General features: G+C 36.5%; 1 pseudogene; it reads left to right on the forward strand.

Annotated features, from left to right (window-relative positions):
- Positions 1–5,108: 5,108 nt before the first annotated feature.
- LOC111825581 lies at positions 5,109–5,220 on the forward strand (annotated as a pseudogene).
- The last annotated feature ends 5,692 nt before the right edge of the window (positions 5,221–10,912 follow it).

Below are 10,912 nucleotides of genomic sequence, written 5' to 3' on the forward strand. Positions count from 1 at the left end.
TAGGGTCTATGGCCAAACTGGCAGGATGGGAATCCTGTAGTCCGCTGTTACCAGCAGTGTTATCTTCAGCAAGTTATTCCACCTCTCTGTAAAGCCACAATTAACCTGATTGAAAATGTTTTAATCTGTAGAGTGTTCTTCTCTATATTAGAGACAGAATAAGTATTAGATGCATGTAAGTCAGGAACTATTTATGTATTTACATGCTCAATAATTGTTATAATTTCTGAAAGACACATGAAGAAGTATCTACTTCAATTACAGTTCTACTTTTGCTAAATTAAGAATACTTAGGAATGTCTACATCCTGGTTCCTTTTTATAGGTCTTTCCCTATTTAAGAATCTTGAGAAATTAGAATTCTCTTCCTAATTCCATTCTGTCCCCACCTCAGTTCAAGCAGATACTCCCCCAACTCTGTAATCCAGACAGAGGATAAAAACCTGGGCAGAGCTTGATCTTAGCCATATACCCAGTGTTCAGACCAGTGCCTGAAAAATAAATGTTTGAGGGGGGTTGGAGGGCTGGGTGAAAAAGGTAAAGGGATTAAGCAAAAAAAAAAAAAAAACACCACACACACAAAAAACAATAACCCCAAAACAAACAAACAAACAAACAAACAAACAAACAAACAGCAGACACAGACAACAGTAAGATTATTACCAGAGAGAAAGAGGTGGAAGAGGGCAAAGGGGGGGTGGGGGATAAAAGGTGGCGGAAAGAGACTTGACTCTGGATGGTGAGTGCATGATGCAGTATGCAGATGATGTGTTACAGAATTGCACACTTGAAACCTGTATGGTTTTATTACCAATGTCACCCCAATTAGTTCAATAAAAAATTGAAAACAACAAATGTGTGATGACCCACGTTCCGCGTGGTTCAGAGTTCGGGTTCTGGAGAAGGGCCGCTCGCAAATGACAGAGACGAGACAAGAAATAATAATTTGGAAATTGGGGGGGCCAGGCGGGAGCCCAACACAAGAGGAAGGACTCCGCTTGTGCTCAGGCCTTGCCATCCTTTTATTCAGTTTGGGATACACCTATAGCCCTTAGGCAGGCAATGTCCAGTAACAGACAAACTACCTTATCAGTAAGGATTTACATGACTATCTGGTCGAGAAGTTGCTTCAGCTACCATTGTCTCGACTAAACAGTGAGTGCATAGCTCTGACCTTTGCCAGGGCTCAAGGATCACCAGCATTCCGGGCTCCTTGTCCACACCTCTCTGCTAGTGAAGACAATAGGCAGCTTCCCACACAAATGAACAAACAAGACAGAGAAACAAAAACTCACAGACACATACAACAGTATGGTAGTTACCAGATAGAAGGGGGTGGGGGAGTAACAAAGGGTAAAGAGGGTCAAATACATGGTGAGGAGGAAGGCTTGACTTTGGGTGGTAAACACACAATGCAATATGCAGATGATATATACAGATTTGTACATTTGAAACCTATATACTTTTATTAACCAGTATCACCCCAATAAATTTATTTTTTAAAAAGAAAAATAATTTAGAAAAAAGAAATAATTGTGAAAGATGATTGCAGTGGTATCACCAGAATTTTGATATAGGAATGGTTTAGTGGTGATCATCTGGTTGGGACTGGAGATTAGGAAACTTGAATTGAAATTAAAATTGTATTTGCTGTAGAAAATGATGGTAATTAAAGGGGTGTGGATAATATCCCCTCATGACAGCCCTTTAAATCACCAGTAAATGAATATGTGAATGAATGAGTAAAGGAATGAATGAATGAATATAGTAGAGCTAGAGCTGTTTCAGTAGACACCACCACTGAGATACAACCTCCAAGCAATACCAGCGGTGGGAGGGTGGGTCTCAAAATGGGAACTGAGATGGACTAATTTGATATAAATTGGGTATTAATGTATCATCTTTACCTGTCGACAACCCTAGACTGGAGAAGTCTGCATTTTAAGAATTATACAAAAGATGTATTCAATACCATTGCAGAAAGACAACTTACACATGGCCTTTCACCTAAGACTTGTGCCCTAAGATTTGAAAACAGTGTGCTAGAGTGTGTATATTTACTGTCAATATTCTCAACACTTTTTAATTTTTCTTCACCGTGGCATGAGATTAATAAGGTAACCATTTTATATCTTGATGTGAAAGAAATTCAAGTATAAACTATTATTGTCATGTTTATAATCCAGAATGATCTGGATGAAGTAGTGTATTTAGATACCTAAATGGAGAGTTTGTGCTGAGTTTTTAATTTATTAGGTTGATTTGTTGAATTTTAAATTAATTAGATTGTGAATTTTTAATTCACATGGGACCAAGAATTACATGTCTTCTCTTTGTTGACAAGCTTTATCTTCTCCATGCAAGCCCAGTCTCTACCTTTCTGTTTTTATTTTTCTATCTGGAACTTGTCTGACTGGTCTTTGCTTCTGAAGACATCAGGTCATATGAAAATCTTGGCATTCCTTGCTTGATGACTGCATAAATGACTAATTACATGTGAGGCATATTATATTCTTGTTAGGTAACTTCACGTATTCCAGAGAATCACTAGGACATTACAGCATTTTGTAATTTTGTAATCAGCATTTTCTTTAAAAAGGACTACAGTGCCCTAACTGGTTTGGCTCAGTGTTGGCCTGCGGGCTGAAGGGTCCCAGGTTCGATTCTGGTGAAGGGCATATACCTTGGTTGCCGGCACATCCCCAGTAGGGGGTGTGCAGGAGGCAGCTGATGGATGTTTCTCTCTCATTGATGTTTCTAACTCTCTATTTCCTCTCCCTTCCTCTCTGTAAAAAAATCAATAAAATAAATAAATAAATAATAAATAAATAAAAAGGACTACAATATTTGTTAAAGTAGAAAATTGTTTTATTCTCTTTTCTTTCTAGAGGTTTTAGTTTTTAGTTGGGGCCTTTTTGGCAAACACTGCCTTTTCACTGGAGCTGAAACATGGTTTGATTTATTTTTATTGTTTCTGAGTTTGTTTACCAATGTAATTAATATTGTCAAAACTGTTCTTGGAATAGAGCTTAATCCCTCAGCTTTCGTTTCTGATGTTAGGATGATTAGCTTTGGAGAAATAATTTTTTTTAAAAATTGTGTGCCAGGCACATTAGCAGTGGTTGTTAGCATTCCTTAGCTTCCTGCTTCTGCCCACGTTTGTTTTCATGCTCACTCATCCATAACATCTCAAAATTAATCACTGTTCCTTCAGTCTGGAGAAAATTGAGAGGCCTCTTTTCTAATGAACTTCTTCCTACAAATGGACCATAAGAGCCACTTGCTGGCATAAATTCCCTTTTCTAAGAAAAGGAAGTCACTGTTTTTAACATGGTACTCCTTAGCTTGTCTTAGCCAGGATATTTTATTCAAATATCCCCATTTAAAAATATTAGGATAGTTAATAAAAATTAATTTTAGCAGTGCTGCTTTCATTCTATATGTCTCTTCTTTCCTTTTACTTAACCTTTTGTGACCCATTGGAATTTTCAAGTACCTTAGTAAAAATATTCCCACAGTTTCGTATGATGGGGCCTTGGACTAACAGGACTGTAAGTGTCAATTGTCCTGTTAGAACTTAGGTTCCATTGATGACAGATTGTGTAATAAATAGTGCAGAAATGAGTTACTGTTTTGTTATTGTTTTCACCAAAAGGTGGCATTTCTTTTCTCTTTAAGGGCATCTAATTTTAAGTTGCTAAAGCCCAAAATTTCAATTCATAAAAGTTATTCTATTAATTTGGCTTTCCCCCTACTCTTTCTATATTTTATTTATTTATTTGTTGTTGTGTGTTTTTTTTTAACACAAAAGTTATGACTTCATCTCCGTCTACTCTCCTCTTCTTCACATTCCCCACTCTGTAGAAGATCAGGACAGAAATTCATGGGGAGTCTGACGGAAAGGAATGGAGAAGAGGGAGAGGCTTAGGAGGGTGAACAGCTGGTGAGCAGGTGGAGTAGTCCTGTCATCAACACTTGTGAGCTCCGCTTCCTCATCTACCTAACCTGAGGAAGCTAGATGAGTTTGTCATTGGCCACTGCAGCTTCCTTTGGCTTCTTCTCATGACTTCGAGACCATCCTCAATTGCCTCAGAAGGCAATTGTTTATCTTCCTTGTTGGCCCACAGGGTGATTCTGCCACTGTAGCTGCTGGCCTGGCATCATGGAAATCTGACAAGCCTGCCTTGCAGAGACCTAACAGATCGGCTTCTTTCTCTTCTCTCCTTTATTACAGTCAGAGAGAGGCCCAGAGGAGGAAGCTGCAGGCGTAGAAGTCGTCCTCTACAAGGGAGCTCTTGTGAAATTCACTCTACAGGGAAAACAATACTATGGGGGTGTCATTTTCAGTTGTGCTGTTGCTGGCATGACAATTTAAACAGTTCTGTTTCCCTGATCTGTTTGGGCTTGGTTTCCACTCTTGCATAATGCACATGCTGGGTTCTTTGTATTTGGACAGCAAAGAGTCCACGGATACCTGGCCTCAGAGAGCTGCAGTGTTCTCTAGTTTTCTGAGTTAAGCAGAATCGAAGATATGTATGTATGTATGTGTGTATGTATGTATGTATAAATATAGCCTCATATTTTTATGGCTAAAACAACATAGCAATATTAAAGGTCAGTTGTAATCATTATTAATATATAGTTTAGCTATACCAAAAATACATTGTTCTTGACTCTGGGTGCTCATTAGAATTAACTGGGAACTTTTCAAATTATTGATGCCCAGATTTTACTTTAAACCAATTGAATCTAATCTAGAGTGGTGGCATCCAGACATTTGTATTTTTAATAAACTGCTCAGATGGGTGGAGAACCACTGGAAGAAGATAATACTGTTAAATAACCAGGTTACTCTCTAACCAGGTTAAGAAATACATTTTCCTGGTGAATCTTTCCCTGGACAAATTTCCCTCCCTAGCCCTAGAGGTAATCATTAGCCTAAATTTTGGTATTTATCATTTTTATCCAGATATTTAAACTTTTACCACATGTGTATGTGTGTTTGTAACAATATATGGTATGGCATTTATAAGTTTTAACAACTTTGTATAAATGAAATGAAGTCATATCTACCTTACTGAAGATTTTTGTGCTCAAGATTTATTCATACCCCTTTTAAAAGCACTCCGTGGGCCTTTTGCTAATGACCCACTGAGCTGTCAAGAAAGGTCAAAGTAAAAACACCACTTTTGGCCCTAACCGGTTTGGCTCAGTGGATAGAGCATCGACCTGCTGACCGAGAGGTCCCGGGTTCGATTCCGGTCAAGGGCATGTACCTTGGTTGAGGGCACATCCCCAGTAGGAGGTGTGCAGGAGGCAGCTGATTGATGTTTCTCTCTCATTGATGTTTCTAACACTCTATCCCTCTCCCTGCCTCTCTGTAAAAAATCAATAAAATATATTTAAAAAACAACAGCAACAACAACAACACTTTTGGGTGAAGCAGCAGCAGCATATTGTGTTGTTTTGCTTCAATGGTGGTGTGACAAGGTGGAAAGGAAGAAAGGAAGGAAGGAAGGAAGAAAGGAAGGAAGGAAGGAAGGAAGGAAGGAAGGAAGGAAAGCAAGAGAAAGAGAAAGAAAAGAAAGAAAAAGAGAAAAGAAATGGAAGAAAGCTTAAAAAAGACTTATTCATATTAATATATGTAGTTTTAACTCATTGTCACTAAATATAGTATCCTATTATATAAAAAACATTTTTTTGAAGTGAGCCAGTGCTTGTACCATTTTAACAGAACTATTTCCATTTTGGGATATTTTCTCCCAGTTTTGTCTTTAAGTATACATATATTAATAGTGAACAAACAACAAGTACTGGCAAGGATGTGGAGAAAAAGGAACCCTACCTAGTACATAGCTGGTGGGAATGCAGACTGGTACAACCACTATGAAAAAAAACAATTTTTTCCTCAAAAAATTAAAAATGGAACTGCCATTTGACTCAGTGATCCCACTTCTAGACATATATCCTAAGAATCCTAAAACACCAATCAGAAAGAAGATATGCAACCGCCCTAACCAGTTAGGCTCAGTGGATAGAGCAGTGATGGCGAACCTTTTGAGCTCAGCGTGTCAGCATTTTGAAAAACCCTAACTTAACTCTGGTACCGTGTCACATATAGAAATTTTTTGATATTTGCAACCATAGTAAAACAAAGATTTGTATTTTTGATATTTATTTTATATATTTAAATGCCATTTAACAAAGAAAAATCAACCAAAAAAATGAGTTCGCATGTCACCTCTGACACGCGTGTCATAGGTTGGCCATCACTGGGATAGAGCGTCGGCCTGTGGACTGAAGGGTCCCGGGTTTGATTCCAGTCAAGGGCATATACCTTGGTTGTGGGCACATCCCCAGTAAGGGGTGTGCAGGAGGAGCTGATTGATGTTTCTCTCTCATTGATGTTTCTAACTCTCTATCCCTCTCCCCTTCTCTCTGTAAAGAAATCAATAAAATATATTAAAAACAAAAAGAATATATGCACCATTATGTTCATAGCAGCATTATTCACAATAGCTAAGATTTGGAAACAGCCCAAGTGCCCATCAGTAGATGAATGGTTAAAAAAACTGTGGTACATTTACACAGTTGGGATATTATGCAGCTGTAAAAAAGGAAGGCTCTCTTACCCTTTGAGGCAGCATGGGTGGACCTGGAGAGTATTATGCTAAGTGAAATAAGCCAGTCAGAGAAAGATAAATATCACATGATCTCACTTATATGTGGAATCTATTGAACAAATTAAACTGACAAACAAAATAGACCCAGAGACATGGAAGCATGCAGCAGACTGATGAATTTCAGAGTGGGGGCAGACGGGAAGAGATTAACCAAAGAACTTACATGTATATATCCATAATTCATGGACAGGCAATAGTGCAGTGAAGGCCTGAGGAAGGGGCAGAAGTCAATGAGGGGGGAAAAAGGGGGACACCTGTAATACTTTCAACAATAAATATAAATTTTAAAATATAGTGATAATTCCATTATAACTCAACTTTGGGTGCTTTTTAAAATTTATTATAAACTTCTTTCCATGTTTCATAATGATTATTTAATTACTACATAATTTCCCTTCATGTTTATTTACCATGATTTACCTAACTATACCCCTAATATATTTTTGAGAATGGAGCTGATAATGCTGTAAGGAAGATTTGGAGGTATGTAGTTCACTTGTTCAATTATTTCCCTAGAATAACTTTCCATGAGTAGGATCATTGAATCAAAGCCTTTAAATTATTTTATGATTCTTGATACATTTTATAATACAGTTTTTTAAACATACATTTACCATCTCTGGTTTAACACTAGATGATTTTGTTTCACTAGAGAATATAATATTAGGAATGCTTCTTTTGGAGAAGACATACTCTTGGTTCCAAACTCTTAGAACAAATCAAACACTGAAGAAAGTTCCCAACATGGAATCAATTTAAATAGACTAATATACAAAGCTAAATGGAATAGCAAATACATGAGAAATAGCAAATAAATTACATAATAAATCTTTTCCAGATGTGAATGAAAAATGATAATTGAAAATCCCAGACTTATGTTGCCTAAACTCTTTACTAAACCTCAGCCTTCTCACCTGTAGAATGGGATTATGAGAAATAATAATAACAATGAGTAGCACAACAACATTTTTACAGTCGTTATCATGTGCTGAGCACTATTCTAAACACTTTCCATATACTAGCATTGGATTTTCCTACCAACCGTATCATGTAGACATTATTATTATTCCTATATTATAGTTGAGGAACTGAAGTACAGAGAGGCTAAATGACTTTTCTAATGTCATATAGCTAGTAAATGCAGAGCCAGAATTCTAACTCAGACATTCTGGCTCCAGAGTTTACACTTATAATCACTAGATAAATAAGATGATTCATATAAATACCTAGTCAAATGCCTGGCACAAAGTAAGTACTCAATAAGTGCTTGCTATTTTATTATTATGTATTTTTAAAAAACCAACTGACTTAGTACAGAGACTTAATTAGTTTAAAAGCTCTAGAAAACAGAGTCATGAGTGGAAGTTTCAGCAAGGCAAATTTTGAGTCAGTAACAATAGTGTACTCTTGGGCACTGGACAGGAATAAAGAGAGGCTGAATGGCCACTTGTCAAGAACATTGTAGAATAAACTTCTGCATCAGGTGGGTTGCTGAATCAGATGACCTCTAAGACTCTTTCCAACTATAGGATTTTATTATTCTAGGTCAGAATCTTATGGTGGTTGTTTTTTTCTACACAGTAAAGCTTCGTTTGTTTTCTTTAATATTAGTTTCAGTTTATGATCCTTGTTGATGATATTTTCATTGTAATTATCTGAATCATTCACCAAGGAGAGTGTGGCTTTGTTGTGTAAGCCTTTGGCAGTCTATTGTGTTGTGATGTTTGATATGTTACAGCACTTGAACATTATAATGATGGGTGCTGGAGAAACCAACATATAAACCTATAAGTTACTATGTTGTGCTGGTCAGCCCTCCTAGCAGGCATCTACAGGGTTACTGTCACTTGGCTAAATCGCCTTTGGAATCTGTCATCTTTAGCTATCAAGAGAACATTCAGGCCTATGAAATCATCATATGTGGCTTTAAATGTTTTCATTGAAATTGCTTATGATAGAAGTGAGTTGATGTTACATAACAATTTGCAAGTGACTCAGGGGTGTTCCAATGAGTTTCCTCCTTGGGGGAAGTACTGTAATAGTTTTGCTCAAGTCTTGGGGAAGCCACATCTGCCTTTATGATTTGCCTTGCCTTTGGATTTCAGCCTGGGCAATTGTTTTGTCTTTACTAGTATATCTTAAGCAATCCTATAGAATAACGCACAATTTTATATGTCAACTTGATGTCATTTCTCCCAAAAGGGTGATTATTTAAAGGGCATAGTCAATTCCATTACAAAGTTGTTGATGGAATTTATAGCAGATATACTGGACTGGCTCAGAGTACTTAGAAAACAATTTCTTCTTAGTTATATGTTGTTGTCTTTAATGTTTTACATTGTGCTGAATGCAGTTACTATGGAGATAGATGAAAATAGGCATAGAGTTTTGGGTGTCAAATTGTTAACAAATTTACTATGTTAAAATAGAATGTGGAGTCAGAAGGAAGGAAGATAACAACTTTCAAAACAATATTATGAGATTTAATCTATAATGTAGAGGGGAATGAGAAAACCAGAGAGCAGATAGGACTTTATTCTTTATCTTAAGATTTTCCAAAATCTGAAGATAAGGAATTTGAAGTGTTCCTTTTTGAATATTCCCTGAAACACACAATTTGCCTTATAAAGAAAATAATCTCCTTATTTAGTGGGATTTGACTACTTCCAACATTGAATTTAAACAATAACTCTCCTAAAACAAAACTTGTTATAGGTTGACTTCTATTTATAATGGTACTTTGGTAGCCAAGTGCAGAATAAAAAAAAAATAAAACAGAAGGAAGAAAAAAAGCATGCTGAGCATAGCAGTATATCATTTATAAAACAAGGCAAGAAAATTTAATTTAGAATCTTTTCCTGGTATAGTTGAACAAACAATGTTTCCTATAGACTGAGAAGTTGACACTGGCCTTTTGCCCATGGTAAAGCCCTGAGTAGGGACAAGTCACCCGATTTTGAGATATTAAAAAAAAAGGAGTGTTTCTCTTCTCTGCTGGGGAAGGAAGCACAAAGTGATTGAGGCAGCTTGAGGTTATGCCTCCTATTTGAAAAGTCCTTCTTGCGCAGGTATTTCTCTTTGCTTTTAACACCTTCTGTTGTGGAATAACCCAGCCAGATGGTTACTTGACAAAATACATTTTTTTAAAAAATGAAGGGATAGCTTATAAACAATGATGTGCCAACAAATTAGACAATCTGGAAGAAATAGTTAAATTCCTAGAAACATACAGTCTTCCAAATCTGAATCAAAAAGAAAATCTGAACAGACTAATTACAATTAATGAAATTGAAGCAGTAATCAAAAAACTTTCAAGAAACAAAAACCCTGGGCTAGATGACTTCACAGGTGAATTTTATCTAACATTCAAAGAAGAACTAAAACCCATCCTTCTCAAACTACTTCAAATAATTCAAGAGGAGGGAAGATTCCCAAACCTGTTTTAGGAGGCCAGGATTATACTATTTCCAAAACCAGATAAAGACACTACAGAGAAAAAAATTATAGGTCAGTATCTCTGATGAACATATATGCAAAAATCATCAACAAACTATTAGCAAACTGAATTCAGCAATACATTGACCAAGTGGGTTTTATTCCTGGGATGCAAGGTTGGTACAATATCTGCAAATCAATTAACATGATACATTACATAAAGTAAAGAATACAAATAATATGATCATATCAATAGATGCAGAAAAGCATTTGACAAAATCCAGTACCCATTTATGATAAAAGCTCTCAGCAAAGTGGGAATAAAGGGAACATACCTCAACATAATAAAGGCCATATATGACAAACCTACAGCTAACATAATACTCAACAGGGGAACAACTAAAAGCATTTTCCTTAAAATCAGAATCCCAGCGATTTCACTTCTGGGTATATATCTGAAGAAACCCAAAGCACTAATTCAAAAGAATATATCCACCCTTGTATTCATTACAGCATTATTTGCAATAGCCAAGACATGGAAGCAACCCAAGTGCTCATCAATAGACAGGTGGATAAAAAAGTAGTGCTACATATATATGATGAAATACCACTGGGCCATAAAAAAGAATGAAATCTTAGCATTTGCAACAGCATGGACGGACCTGAGCATATTATGCTAAGTGAAATAAATCAGTCAGAGAAAGACAAATACCATTTTGTTCTTTAAATCCTAAAGAACAAAATAAACAAAATAGTCACAGACCAGAGGGGAGGGAGGTTGGGAGGATGGGTGAA

This window comes from Myotis lucifugus, unplaced genomic scaffold, assembly GCF_000147115.1.
Source record: "Myotis lucifugus unplaced genomic scaffold, Myoluc2.0 scaffold_0, whole genome shotgun sequence".
NCBI classification, from domain to species: Eukaryota; Metazoa; Chordata; class Mammalia; order Chiroptera; family Vespertilionidae; genus Myotis; species Myotis lucifugus.